Raw genomic sequence first — 12,544 nt, forward strand, 5'->3', positions numbered from 1 at the left:
CCCCAGGCTGGGCTGAAAGGTCTGAAGTTTGCAGAGAAACATGCTGCGTCAGGCACAACCAGGCTGGCCCCACATAAAGTCAATACTCGGATGAAAACAAATAAAATCTTAGAGTACGAGGCAGAGGCTAAAAAATGCCTTCACCTCTTTCCTTCAAGAGAATATTTTGTTAACTTGAAAGACTGCATGGGCAATCTTACTCCATTCTTTCTCTACAGGTCAAATACTTGTCATAGGAGACACCCTAGTTAATATTAAACTAAAAATTAATAGATTAGATAACTATTACATGCTTTTAGTGCCAATTAATTTAATAGCTGGGTTTTTTGGTATTTTTTTTAACAAGGTAGGAGAATATAGAAGCACAGTTTACTGTGCCTGTGTGAGCTCTCAGATAGGTCTTTTGTGATACAATTACCAGCAATTGATTGGGCTGACACATGTAATCCCCTCTGGATCGCCCAGCGATATGATGTCAGTAAGAAGTCCTTCAAACAGGGCTATTAAAAAGCACATTAAACAGGTCCTTATTGTAAGCTTTATGCTAGCTTATGCTAGAATAACAGTGATACGGTGGTATTTGTTTGAAAAAGAAAGGATTATATGGTCTTTGTAAAATGAGGAATTTAGTATTGGGGAGGGGCAGTGGGATGGTGATTTATTTTTTGTTTATGTTTCTCTGAATCCTTTGATATGTCAACTTCTGTCACTAACCATTAGGCCACTTGCAATTTCTTGTATCAACGAAGATGAAATATATACTGCCTCAAATAATTTATGTCAAATGTTGAAGGGCATAGATGGCAGTGCATATTGTGAGATTATAATGAGAATTGAATGGGGGTCTTCAAAAATCCATCAGTAATTTATTGTTAAAGAGCAGTCATGAATCATTCTAGCCTTTAATTGTCACATGGACACACTTTGCTTTCAGCTAGTGCAGGAAACAAATTTTGAAAATAGAGTGATACCTCAGTAAGAGGTTTCACCATGACACTTGGTACTTATTGATATTTCTCCAAGAGTGCAATGTCTTCTTTTGGGTCAGATTCTGGGTCAGATTCTGGTGTGGAATTGAAAGGGATGCTTGAAAAAACTTGAGCTTGTATATATATATATATATATATATATATATATATATATATATATATGTATATGTATATATATATATATGCCCCCATACATATTACAAGTACAGGATAAGAGTCAGTAAGATTTGTGTTTCTTGCAATAAAGGGTACCAGAAGACTTTACAGCATAATTTGAGTGTCAGCTCTGAAATGAAATGAAGCATTCTGGAGATTTGTTTGTAATGCACCAACCTCCCCATCATTCCTCTTCACCCTGCTCTCTTTTATCTTACAGTGCCAAGGTAACCCTCTGAAATGGTTAAGAAATTTCTGTGTATGTGTTACACAGACATGCTTTGTTAGCTTGTGCTTCTTCACACAGAAATTTCACTGTTACCCTGTATCTAGTTGTAGAATCTCTTCCTCAGAAAATCAAAGCTACCAGCAAGATGATATAAATTATTTGCAGGGTCTGGTTTTCCTTCTGCTTTAATATCATGTAATCAAAGGACAGATTACTCAAAATTACTCATCTTGAGTGCTTCAGTGTAGTCATCACAGCACTCCTCTGTGACTACTTCACAATTTCTCATAATGCAAGATTTAGGGGGAATGCAGTGAAACTATAGGAAACAAGCTCAAGATATACAAATATAAGGATGGGTTTTTTTAGGAAGCATGATTAAATTTTGGTCCACCTTGAGAGTGAAATTTGTGGAAGCCAAAAGTATAAATTGTAAGATAATTTAATACATTTGTGGAGAATAGTCTGGTGGCTATTAGACCATTTCAAGGAGCCCATAACTCAGAATGACTAGGAGGATGAATTATGACAAGAAAGAACTCAATAGTTGATCTATCCATACAATATTTACCAACTGACCACCATCAGAGACAGGATACTGGGCTAGACTGATTTAATACTGCGTGTTTTTTCTTATGTCCCATGTGACCTGAGGAAAACTCATAAACATTTGTTATTATGAATAATGAAGTGTGCCTTTCTGTGCTACTGTTACTAAAAGAATACTACATCACCCTACAATTCTTTGTGTGTACATTACACTATGTATTAAATACTTCAGGTGCACTCTGTTCTTGTGCTCCTTTGCTCTGACTCACACAAAGCAATGTTCAATCAGTTGCCTAAATCCATAAACTGAAGCCCAAGAACATTACACTGCTACTGCCTAAGATGCAACTGATTGAAAACAGCAGCCCCCTGAAGTTCCACACCTGGGAATATCAGAGGCACTCTGGAGTTAATAATGACATCCAGCATGACACCTTTTTTATATACGGTCACAAGCCCAGCCTCAGGGCAGAGCTCTCCTCTGGAAGATGTGCTCTCAACATGCCCAGTTCATGGAGAGTCATGCAGGGCACAGCCCACCTGAAGGAAGAAGTAGCACTGACCTTATTCCAAACCTCAGGGGCTCAGAGGCTCACTTAGAGTGCGAGAAAATGCAAAGTGCAAAATGCTCTTTTAAGGCATTACTCCCTGCAGAGTTGTAAAGGTGATGAGCTGGAACAGGAGACAGAAATGGTGGTTGGGAGGAAACTCTGGGGGTCTCTCATCCAGCCTCCCATGAGAGTGGGACTGTTGCCAGCTGGGAATGAGTTCAGTCATGGCTTTAACAGAGTCTTAAAGCCGCCAAGGACAGAGTTTTCAAAACCTCTCCAAGCACCTGTTCCTGTGCTGCGCCTTCTTTCAAGTGCACAATTTCCATAATGTCTGACCTGAACATGCCAAGCTCCAGCCTGTGTCCATTGTTCCTTGTCATGTTGTCTAGCACTACTGAGAGGAGTTTGGCTCTGTCATTTCTGTAACTCCCTGTCAAGTAGATGTCAACTGCTATTATGCTGCCCCTTATCCTCTTTGCCAGACTAAATAAACCCAGCTCCTTTAGCCTCTCCCTCTGAGTAATGTTCTCTTGGCCCTTGACCATGTTGTCAGCCCTCTGCTTGGCTTTCTCCAGGTTTGCCACCTTTCTTGTGAGCTGCCCCTGTGCTCATACTTCCATCACAATGTGCTGTATTTTGTGCTTTTTGCACAGGTCTGTGCCTTGTGAGGGAAACTCAGAACTGTTCATTGAGAACCCTGTTTTTTTACCAGAGATTAAAAGAGCAAAAAATAGAGCCTGGGAAAGCATCTGTCTAAATCCAAAATGAAATTGCCTAGGATGCAATATTTAAGAGTGATGACACTGGTGATGATAAAGCTGACTTTTCCTGCCCTTGGTAAAATATGTTGCTGTGGTGCATAATGCTGAAGAGTCACCTTTGCTATCACAGGCTTTATGTTCATAATACTTTATGATTTCACTCTTTAAAACACTTACCTTTTGGCAGGGTACCTAAGCTACACAAGTAGATGTTATTCCAAGGCCTGACACATTTGCTGACTGAGCCAACAGTTGCGCGACACTGATGAAGTACAAAAAGGCAAAATAAGCACCTGTGGACACTTCTCTGTTTCAGTCTTGGCAAATTAATGCATCAGGATCCTTCACTGGCACTTGTAGGAGGTGTTACAAAGCTGTTCTCTTGCCATTGTACTGAAACAGCCTACAAAGATTTACTCACTGATGTGTTATGGTTGGCTTTTGAAGATGTGCTACTTGCAGCAGAAACTGATGTGTTTCTGTGATTAACAGATCACAGCAGGCACTCACTATCCTGTAGCTATTTGTAGTAACAATAGTCTATGAAAAGCTGTCTGGGGTTGTAGAATCACAAAATAGTAGAATTGATTAGGATGGGAGTGCCCTCTAAAATTGAGTCCAACCACTTACCCAGCACTGCCAACTCTACCTCTAAACCATGTCCCTAGGTGCCACATCTACACATCTTCTAAATACCTCCAGGGTGGTGACTTCACCAGTGTCCTGGACAACTTGTTCCAATGCCTGGCTACCCTTTCAGTGGAGAAATACTTCCTAAAATCCAGTCTATACCTTCCTGGGGCAACTTGAAGTAATTTCCTCTTGTCCTTGTTACTTTGAAGAAGAAACCAATCCTCATCTCGCTAGAGCCTCCTTTCAGGTGGTTGTAGAGAGTGATAAGGCCCCCCCAAGCCTCCTCCAGGTCAAACACTCCCAATTTCCTCAGCTGCTTCTCATAGGATTTGTTATGTAACAACATCTTCACCATTCTTATATCTGCTTCACAAACATGAAAACTTATAATATTCTAATGTAAAAAGTCCCAGTTGAAGAACAATTCCTGCTACATAAATAGATATGAATGAAGTAGTGATGATCTTCCCCATACCTTTTACTATCCTGTGTGTTCCCAGCCTACCCAATTCTCCATTGCAAAAGGTGTAGCTGACCTTTCTGGGAGCACAAAGTCCACCCATGTGCCCATGTTGCCATAGAGGCCATACACATACACATCAGCACAGTGTGCATGTGTAGCTAAAAGTAAGATTTTCAGGAGATGGAGATGATGGAAATGCCTTCAGAGGGTTAGTCATCATCACTTTTCTTTCAAAGACCTGAGGGTCTGATAATGAAAGTGAGAAAGGAACATCTTTTACAAATGGAAAACCAATCCTGTCATCAGCAGATCCCCAAACTGCAGCTGGCACAGATGGAAAGAAAATGTTGTCCCTTGCCAAAGCTCCATGGCATTGAGTTCTGAGCTGTCCTGTGCTGTCTGTGTGTGATTCACCTGGGAGTTATTCCTCTGCATCTGTCCAGAGCAGGCAGAGGGCTGCAGGGATGCACTGCAGAAAGGGGCAAAGCATCTCTCCTGCCAGCCCTAGGCACTGAGATAGACTGTGCAGGCCCACATGGAAGAAAGGGTGCTCAGAGTGAGACAATTAATCTCCATGATTTAATGCAGGCTGGGGAAAATGACAACAAAAAAAGGAGAATGCTTAAAACCGGAAATTGCTTATAGGCAGCACGGGAGCAATTTGGGAGCCAAAATATAAGCACAGAGCATCATTTTCAATGCCTGAGGCCACCTGAGACATCCACACAGGAATGGCAGATCTGACACTTGATCTATGAAAGACCTGCTCCCTTCTGGAGCAGCAGCTGGGGGCCAGATGCGACACCCTAAGGCACCAAAAATGGCACTAGACACATATGTTTAGGCAGCTGAATCCCACCCTGTGCTTCCAGACTCCTGATGAATAAACCTCCTTTTCATTGTCTCAGACTCAAATCCCAGGTTCTTGAGGTGCTTTCCCTAGGGCTCAGCAGTGTGTGGTAACAGCAAATTTCACTGGTTTAACTTGGATAGAGTTGTTACAGCCCTTTGTTATGTATTTTTAAAATTGCTTTTAGGCTATAAAATCATGAAGCGGTTTCTGCTTTCATAGGCTCTGTGCATAATTCAGGTGAGACCAAAGGTTTTTCCTCACCACAAGATGTTGATGTGATTACTCCAAATCCCATCTCCTTTGAATACCTATTCTATCACAGCTCCCCATTAGGGGCCTGTTGTCAAATAGCCAGATTTATCCTGAACAGTAGTGGAGAAGATAACCCTGCTGCAGTTGTTGTCTCATGCAGTTAAAGGGAACCTTGGAGCTCATAGGAATATTCTGCTTTTAAATTGAACCACAGAGATCTTAATATCCCTTTGCATTTTTCCAGGATATTGGGTGAGGAAGAGATTTGGCAACTACTTACATCATGTTGAGGGTAAAGAAGAGGAGGAACTGAACTATTTGTATATGTCAGCCTGATGTGTGAGGAGGGAAACATTGCTCCTGTTCAAATTATGTGGTACCTTTTTATGGGAATATTTTAAAGAATCCACCAGAAAAGGAAAGTTTTCCAGGAAGGGCATATTTTCACTGCATACCTCTGAATGTGGAGGTTCTGGCTGTCTTCCAATGTGATTGCACAGTGCTGACAGCTCCTGAAAATAATACAGGTTTTCGGGGTGAGACAGGACTAAAATATTTTCATGTTTTCTAGTTTGATACATTAACATATAAATAGACAGAAACTTATACCAGTAATGTTTTTTTTAACTCTTGCTGACCACTTTCTCGAATTATAACCTTATGAAAAGCTTAATAGGGAAAATTTGTAAGTGGTATTGGCTGCTATACCAGGCTTTGTCCTTGTCTCAGCACTTAGAGGGTGGGTCAGGAAAATGAGCTGGGTCTAGAGAAGGAAGAAGGAAACAGGGATGGGAGAAGAATTTGAGAAAAACATCTGAGGTTCAAAGGACAGGTATCAGCTGCCTGCCTGTCACAGATGTGGAGAGATGGATACATTTGCTTTGGGGTGTGTTGCATTGCAGGAAAAGACTAATTAACAGTCATGAGCTTTGGAATCTAATTTTTAGTAAGTGTGAACACCAGTCAGAGGGTATGAGAGACACAAAATATTTACAGTGTCCTCACTGTCCATTTTCCCTGCACTGTCTTTCTGATGAACAGAGTCTGAACTGTGGGTCATGCATGGGGTTAAATCTCAAGGTTGTTGCATGTGAAATCCCTTTTGTAGCTGCTAATACAAAAGGGATTTCACAGTGCTGAGAGGCTTTAGAGAGAACAGCAGCCAGTTGATAGTGAGCAAGCATTTAATACATTTTTAAAAGTATTTCCAAGCAGTTATTGGAAGGCTTTGTGTTAACTTACTGAACATATGATAATAGAAAGCAGTAAATGTATTGACATCCTTTCAAAATGATTTTATGTTGCTATATTCTTTAGCATATATTCCTACCCAAATTGAGGCTGTTCACACATCTCACTAGCTTTCTCCAGAGCCTAAGGGAAACAAAATCTAGATGCTCAAAGCTTCCTCAAGGAAGTCATAGTTCAGGAGCCCTTGTATCCAGCTGCAGTTGCAGCTGCTGAACCCACAGCTGATGACCCCCTTGGTTTTGAGTGAAACTGAATGTGAAGTTTAACACAAAGTTGGCACTCAGACATGGCCCTCATGCACCCGACTGCTTTGCACTCAGGTGCTGAACTGAAGGTCTGCTTCCAACTCCTGTTTATAACATTTCTCTGGGTGCTTTGAGGGGCCAGTTCTCAAGACAGGCAATGTGTGGTTGCTTGTCCTCACTGAGCAGTATTGCTGACAGAATTTCAGCACAAGTTCCCTTTAGACCAAACTCCCACCTCTGGACTCTGTAGATCTTGTGAAGACAAACTGCAGTTTCATGACTCCTTCAAGTAAAACTCTGTGCAGGCAGCTGCTGAAAGGTACAGTTTTGTCTTTTCCTTTCTCCAAATATGAATTCCTGCTGCCTTCTTTGTGCTCATACCCATTCATACCCCAATAAAGGTTGAAAATTGCCCTGCTTCCCCAGTCGATTTTAGGGAACTCATCCATCTCATTGCTCCCATGGATGATGGTCCTGGGTCTATGACAGCAGTCAGCAGGAGGGAGATGAGAGGGGAAGGGAGAGAGGGAGGTAGGAAGACAGGAAAAGGGAGGGAGGGAGGGACCATGACAGACACACTTTTCCCATGCACTTGCTGACCCCATGTCTGATACACCACTGCCAACATTTTGCACTCAAAGTAGGGAGGGTGGAAATAATCAGGCCAATCAGTTCTGTGGTGTGTTCAACCTTGCATCTTCATTTCATCCTTCCTGATACCATTCCAGTCCCTGTTGGTGGCTGCAGAACACAAATTCTGCAGAACACAAGGTCTGGCTGGAATCACCTGTTCAGGACTGGCATTGGAAACTGGAGACTAAACTGAGAAAAGCTGCCGCTCACCCTCTAAGCCCTCACATTTACCCATTATCTGTAGTGCTATTTTGGGGCTGCTGGAAATCAACCTGGGCTATCCCACAGAGCAGCTATGATACTTTTACAGCTTCTCACTTGCTGAAACTTTTCTTTTTACCAGACCTATTAGTAGGCTGGAGCTTCAGTGGCTTTAATTGCTTGACCTTTTGGCACAGTATCTGTAGATGTGATCTTTACAATCACACAGGAAGGCAATTTCAGCTCTACGAATATTCTGAACTCTGCTTTATTCTCTCTTCATTAAGATTTGACGTACTCCTGATTGATCCCCATATAACCAAAAGAATATGAAACTCATTATAACTGAAAAGTTTTAGGTGTTGGCTGCTGAATTCCTTTTTTGTTGTTGTTGCTTCTTTAGTGATGCCTTGTGTACACTGGCTATCTAAGGGGATGTTCTGTCTGCAGCCTGTCTTGTTAACAGCAGATCTATTCATAGCAGACCTCATAAGCACAGAGAGGGTTGGCTCAGAGCATGTGTCACTTTGGGATCAGCCATCAAGCAGAGTGGTGCAAACTGGCTTTTCCTCCTCAGAAGATGAGTTCCCTAACAGCAGCCAGGAGTGCCATTGTCACACCATCCATCAACTGCCTTCTGTCCCTCTTAGCTGAACCCATGAATTAAGCAACTGTGGTTAAAAAGCAATAAAATTAAAAGTTGTAATGGGGAGACATTGACAAAAGGGTTACAATGCGCTGGTCATATATCTTTTAACTAGCTAAATATAACCATAGGTTTCCATAAGTTCAAAGAGTGGTGGCCTGGAGATGAATACAACTGTTCCAACTGAGTTCTGGGCTAGGAGCCAGAAGTTTGTTAAAACACCTTAGAACATGCTTATTCCCTCTTAGAACATTTTTTGGTACTTGCTCTATTAGTATGGATTTTATTTCCCCACCAAACGAGTTCTCTGCCTTTGAACCATAAACAATAATGGCACATCTGTCTCTAGGCTGCTGTACTTTGAAAACCAATGCTAAGGACACAGAGGGGTAGATTTTCAAAGCGTTGCGTGGGAGTTTGTACCAGGAGTCTAGCCAAATATTTTTCACTCATACTCATCCCTGAGCCTAACCTTTCCTCACTCTTTAGAATGGCTCTGTTTGCTCTGCCCACACTGGGACATTTCAGACAGCTTTTACCTCCAGGGACAGAGCGTCAGCTGGTCAGAAAAGCCTATAAATAGGGTTTTCCTAATGACCTTTTAAATCTAGTGGTGGATCTTCCCTCTGATCTTTTTTTTATTTTACTTTTCTGGTTTTGTCTGTGTTTGTATGTGATTCTCAGTTTCTGCTGAATTATTTACCATTAGGCCACGATGCAACTAAAACTCCCTGACAACAGTGAGACAGGTGGTGTGAAGTGCTTTTTGCTGCCTAAAAGGGAGTGCAGCTCAAAACTGCATCAATGCTCACTGTGCCCACCTGTTTTCTGTGCTGGGGAGTTTCATGGCAGCCTCGTGGGAACCAAACCATTTTTTGCTGCCTTTGTAAGGCCACTGTGATAAAGCAGCAGAAAACCCAGTAAATTAAAAAGGCCTCCTTGCATTCTTCTTTGCCTGTATAAACCAGCATTACTCTGTCCTGGATTCCTTAGAGCAAGTGACGTAGCTCTGAGGATGCTTCCCCACTGACTGAGAAGGTACAAGTATAACACTGCAAAAGCATAATGGGCCATCACACAGGGATGTGGGTGGCTTTCAGTTGTAAAAATGGGCCAAGCTTCTGGGAATGACTGTTTTTCAGTTTTTCTCTTTCCTTTTTATTAATTTTCTCTGCTAAGAGGAATGTATACTTTAATAGGTTTTTTGTCATTTACCAAGTGGCTTGGCTTACTATTCTGTAAAAACATACTGCACTGCTCTCTACTTTGGAAGGACTTTACACTGTGGTGGAAATTTGCCTCATTAATAAACTATCTAACCGTGTTTCTTTTCAGATGCAGCACATGGATATTTGCTATATCACAACAAACTCCCCTTCTAGTTACTACTGTTCCAAGCCTTATTTGATTTTGATGCACTACTTGCCATGGGGGTGTTATCATTTTTCACAGTTGAGAATCTCCTTTGATGAAATCAGCTCAAAGTTCTATCTCTGGGTGGTTTCCCAGGAAAAACCTCTTGGCTACTAGCAATCTTCCATTTAGAAATGTTTGCCGGTTGAATTCAATTAGTGTCCTTGGAAACTTCTTGTCTTTAAAGATACCATCATTCCAGGGTTTTCACTGCTGGATCTCAGGCATCTTTTTGTGTTATCGAAGGTTGAGGCCAATAGAAACCACTTATTGAAATCCTGTTCCTTTTTCACAGAGGCATTCTGGTGTAAGGAAAGAAAAATACCTGCAGATCAACAAGCCAGTCAGGGTGGAAATGACTGAATCCGTGAAAGGTGTTTTCATGCCAAAGGAAAGCTCTGGATTTATAAACTACATGGCATGACAGAGGTGTGACCTGGTAAAGCTGGATTGTGCTTCTGCAAACCTCCTACTGAGGAAACAAATGCTTTTGTGAATAATGTTTGGCATGAAAAAAAAAAAAACATTTCGGAATCCAAACACTTGCAGAGTTCACTCACGAGCTCCTAGTTCCTGGATGGGAAAGGATGTGATTGCTTTGATTGCTGTATACACTCACACAACCTGCATTCACCTCCTTGAGATCAGAGGAACAACACCTCCACTCTGTCCCATTTCAATCTTTGTGTTACATCCCCTGTGCTCAGAGTTTTTCACATAAGTGTCCCATATGCGTGGTAGATGATGTAAGATGGTTTAAGAATTGTTCCAGTCATTTAGTCTCAAACATTTCCAATCCTCTACTTTTTTGAGTAATAGACACATCTATCATTAAAATGTAGGAATGGATAATGAGCAGACCTTCAAATGCATGAAACCCTCCATTTTTTGATGGGAGAACTCATTATATCTCCCTGTTATTAAATAAGTTCCATAACAATATTTTAATATGATTAAAGATGCTGTGCCTCATTTCTTAAGAACTCGGGAAATTAATCTGGGCAGGCATTAATGTAGTGGGGAAGGAAGGCATGTGAATCTTTTTTTTATTATTATTATTAGTTTCTTTCTTTGCTACTGGTTGTATCAGTGCCTTATCAGTTAAGTGCAGGAGCTTAACAATGGGTTCTCTCAGCAAAGCCCTCTCTTTTTGCTGGGTGAGGTTAAAGAACAAACACATTGTCGTGAGCTTTTAAAAGCTTGATTTCAATTACATGGTAGTAGGGCAAAGCTCTCAAACACACAAAACTTTGACTTTGTAAAGATTGTGACCTCCCAGGTACACGTGCTTTAAGGAGAAAAAATGTACTTGACATGTCCCACTGCTGTTTCCACGCACCAGGAGCTGTGTGTGTCGGGAAGAGGAGAGAGTGGGAGGGAGGTGTTCAACGTGGGATGGAGGGAAATCATTCCTCTGGGAAAGCAAAGCTCTTCTGTTTGACTAGAAAGAATTTAAAAAATAAATATATCCCTTATCATGGAATGATAAACAACCAGGTCCAGGAAAGACTCTTTTGAATAATTCAGTCTGATCTCCTGCTTTTTGCTACTGTTTGACTTTGCATTTCTATTAACATCTTCTAGGACTTTGTCGCTCCTCATGTTTGTTTGTGGCAGTCCCCACAGTGTAACAGGCACTTTCTAGGCTTTCAGGAAGAGCTGGGGCCTTCAGCCTGGGGATGGACAGGCAGACAAACAGACAGAGGTCATGGCAGAGGAGCAACAAAAGACCTGCTGTAGCTGGTATAGATTGCATAAAGGGGGTTCAAGGAGGTTGTTTTCCCTTATCCCACTTTGCCCTTCAATTGCCTGGAAGTGGTGCCCATGCCTGCAACCACAGACACACAGCTCTGCAGCCTTCACACTGGGCTGCCTCTGTCCCCAGCCAGGCTGGAACTGGCTAAAAAATAGAGGCATAAAACTGAGTGTGGGAGACTGTAAAATGTGCATCCCTTCCCAAGAGGTTTTCCACCTGTAGGGGGATATTTTGGAAGGCTATTTGGAGAGGTAAGATGTCCACAGAAAGCAAACAGTCTCTGGATTCCTACCTGTCCTTTGAAAATCCACCCTCTATTTTAACACACAGAAACTGATAAGGCCACACCAATATCACTGCCCATGGCAATCTCAGTGCTTACAAAGAAAAGGACCCCAAAACACAAAGCAGTGCAAGACATTAAAATGAACTGTTTTTCCACACTGAAATTCAGTTTTCCTTTTCAAGCCTTCTATAGGACTTTGCCTCTAAGTGTGTTGAAGGGAAACTAAATAGCATTCCAAAACATAAAGCAAAATGCCTAATCCCCTTGCCTTTCATAGCTTATCCTGTTGTACAATACATCAGCCACTCTGGAAGTTGTATCAAAGACAGAAATACAGCTTATGCTGTTTTGAATGTAAAAGTAAAGTGAAAGATGCCCACAAAACTAAATCTGCTTGATAAAATGTTTGAATTTCTAGGAAACACAGCAAGGCTCAGATCAGCTGCAATGATACAGAAGCCCAAAGAATTTTCCCAGAAAGTGATGCAGGTTGATCCCTGGTGGGTTTGCAGTTCTTGTTTCACATCCAAGTGCTGGTGATGCAAGGGTCAGACTCCTGCCCACCCTCCCTGCTGTGCAGCCCCTCTGGGTGCTACCACAGCCCCTGAGTGGGCTGCTCAGCAGCACATGTTTTATGGGGTCAGTGGAAGCCTGTACCATGTTGAATGTCTCAGGTA

This window comes from Cyanistes caeruleus, chromosome 1, assembly GCF_971803275.1.
Source record: "Cyanistes caeruleus chromosome 1, bCyaCae1.hap1.1, whole genome shotgun sequence".
Taxonomy (NCBI): Eukaryota; Metazoa; Chordata; class Aves; order Passeriformes; family Paridae; genus Cyanistes; species Cyanistes caeruleus.